A 3,155-nucleotide genomic window follows, 5' to 3' on the forward strand; every position below is an offset into this window, starting at 1 on the left:
CTTTCACCCCTGATGCCCCTCCCCCCCTGTTACCTTGCAGTAAATAGGTAGCCGAGAGTTAGTCAGCTGTCACGGGCTGCTTCCTAGGGGTGGAAGCCTGGTCGATGACCGGGCCGCGGGGACACTAAAGCCCCGAAAATCATCTCAAGATAACCTCAAGAAGATATAACGCCTGGCACTGTCATGTCAGCTCGCGCCAGCTTAGGCAGTCAGACGCTGACTAGGTATAGTCAAGGAAAGTGTCGTCAAGGAAAGTGTCGTCAAGGAAAGTGTCGTCAAGGAAAGTGTCGTCAAGGGAAGTGTCGTCAAGGAAAGTGTCGTCAAGGAAAGTGTCGTCAAGGAAAGTGTCGTCTAGGAAAGTGTCGTTAAGGAAAGTGTCGTCAAGGGAAGTGTCGTCTAGGAAAGTGTCGTCAAGGAAAGTGTCGTCAAGGAAAGTGTCGTCAAGGAAAGTGTCGTCAAGGGAAGTGTCGTCAAGGGAAGTGTCGTCAAGGAAAGTGTCGTCAAGGGAAGTGTCGTCTAGGAAAGTGTCGTCTAGGAAAGTGTCGTCAAAGAAAGTGTCGTCTAGGAAAGTGTCGTCAAGGAAAGTGTCGTCAAGGAAAGTGTCGTCAAGGAAAGTGTCGTCAAGGAAAGTGTCGTCAAGGGAAGTGTCGTCAAGGAAAGTGCCGTCTCCTCATTCCCCGTCCAAATCCTCTTCAAGAATTCAACTGCTCATCCTTCCTCCTCTCCTCTTCTCCAAGTTCTTCGGTCATGGAATTCTTCAGAGGAGCCTGATCCTTGTCTGCTCTGGAAGGCTGAAGTCACCAGTCGCGTCCTGGTGCCGCAGCAGCAGCAGCAGGTACCAGTCAAGACACAGTGATACTTTAGAGACCGTGGTCATGGCTCCTGACGCCCTCAGGGAGGGGTCACACCCGCAGGCCGGGGAGATGAGAGGCATCCATCAGCTTGCAACAGCATCAGAAGCTGAAGTCTTACGGGAAAAAAGCTGTCGCGAGCGAAAGAATGGAAGTAGAGCAGTGGTGGCTGAAGCAGAGCAGTGGTGGTTGAAGTAGAGCAGTGGTGGTTGAAGTAGAGCAGTGGTGGTTGAAGTAGAGCAGTGGTGGTTGAAGTAGAGCAGTGGTGGTTGAAGTAGAGCAGTGGTGGTTGAAGCAGAGCAGTGGTGACTGAAGCAGAGCAGTGGTGGCTGAAGTGTGTGCTGGGCGTGAGGCTCCGGTGGTGAGATACGACCATCTTAAGAGAGCGTCAGTCGTAAGTGTGAAGGTCGTCTGAGAGCCTAACTGCATGATAGTAGTAGTGATGGTTGACTATGAGGGGCCTTAAGGTGCTCGGGTGACCACAGTAGGTCACAACCAGGATCTGGTGTGACACCCACAACCTTCACGGTTGCAAAGTGTGTATATGTTTATTATATTATGTAACTATAGTCTATTTTGTTATTAAGTGAATCGAGTTTCGGTGTGATGAAACATTACGAGTATAGCTTCTCTGACCTTTCTTGACTCGAGAGAGAGGCAGTGTTCAGAATATTTTTTTCTCGGTCTTCATGTGAATGTAATGGGTTGCACCAAATTTTAGCTAATTGACTCTACAGCCTATTGTCTATATATTAGACACTATGCAACTGCAGTTTAAATCAAGTGATTACAACTCTCTCTCTCTCTCTGTCTCTCTCTCTGTCTCTCTTTCTTTGTCTCTCTCTCTCTGTCTCTCTGTGTCTCTCTGTCTGTCTCTTTCTCTGTCTCTCTGTCTGTCTCTCTCTCCCTCTGTCTCTGTCTCTCTCTGTCTCTGTCTTTCTCTCTCTCTCTCTCTCTCTCTCTCTCTCTCTCTCTCTCTCTCTCTCTCTCTCTCTCTCTCTCTCTCTCTCTCTCTCTCTCTCTCTCTCTCTCTCTCTCTCTCTCTCTCTCTCTCTCTCTCTCTCTCTCTCTCTCTCTCTCTCTCTCTCTCTCTCTCTCTCTCTCTCTCTCTCTCTCTCTCTCTCTCTCTCTCCCCCTTCTCTCCCTCTCCCCCCCCCGACAATACCGCGTGAGCATGATAACTGAGAAATGACAGGCAGGCAGACAATCAACTCATCTGAGAGGCGAAGATGATGGGCATCGATCCATCACGATGACAGATCATCCAGGCAGTCTCACTCTGCTCTTCAGTGTTGACAGCCCAGCTTCCAAGAATTTTTGGGATTTATTTTTTCAGTGGTGAGTTGTTCCGCAAATGGTCTGTGTTTGGGGCCTGATGCCTGAGTAATTCACGGGTCCGTGCGTGCATATTTATGATGTGCTTTGAAAGGTCGAGCTTTAGCTACCAAGCCCCGTCATTTGGCTCATGGTCATTTATTGCAGTGATTCTTATCCGTCGTGTTTCTCGTCACATTATTATTATTTAAGATGCTGTTTGAGTTTGCCTCAAGAATGCAATCTTCTTGTGTGTCTACGCAGAAGTTTTTTGGAGGGTTGATCTTTTGCCCTTGTTTCTATGTTATTCTTTATTGTTTTTCTCCTATTTTAATTCTACTATGCTGCATCATCTTTCTTGTAGTTGTTGTTTATGTTCTGTCATTCATCCGGGTCTCTTTTTACTCTTTGTTTGTCTCAAGGTATCGTCTCTTGAACCAGGGACGTCTATGAACAAATCCACAAGGGCCGTGACGAGGGTTCGAACCTACGTCTGAGAGGATCCCAGACGCTGCCTTAATCTCTCTCTCCCTCTCCATTCTCTTGTGGATTTGTTCATTTGATGCATCACGCTATTGTGATGTCTGTGTGTAGTGACTTCTATTGTACCTTTATAGGGGGCAAGATTTTAGTCTCCATTTCCTTGCTGTTCCTTGTTGTAATATTCACTAAATCTCTCTCTCTCCCTTTCTCCCTTCCCTTATCTTCTCTCCTTTCCATTCATATCCTTTCCTCTCCACTTCTCCAATCTCCCCTTGCCTCTTCTCTCATCTTCCTCTATACACTTTTTCCTTCACTACCCGTGTAAAAAAAACATTAATCATAACACCCATCCTTTAGAGCCTCTGCAAAACAATAAAAAAAAATCATATAATTCGTAAACATTTACACTTAGGGTCCCTTCCGGCGCGTTACCGTTAACAGCCCAACTACGACGACACCGTTTAGGCTGCCACTTGTGTGGCCAAATATGCAGGAATCTTCTTAGTG

Source organism: Procambarus clarkii, chromosome 24, assembly GCF_040958095.1.
Source record: "Procambarus clarkii isolate CNS0578487 chromosome 24, FALCON_Pclarkii_2.0, whole genome shotgun sequence".
Taxonomy (NCBI): domain Eukaryota; kingdom Metazoa; phylum Arthropoda; class Malacostraca; order Decapoda; family Cambaridae; genus Procambarus; species Procambarus clarkii.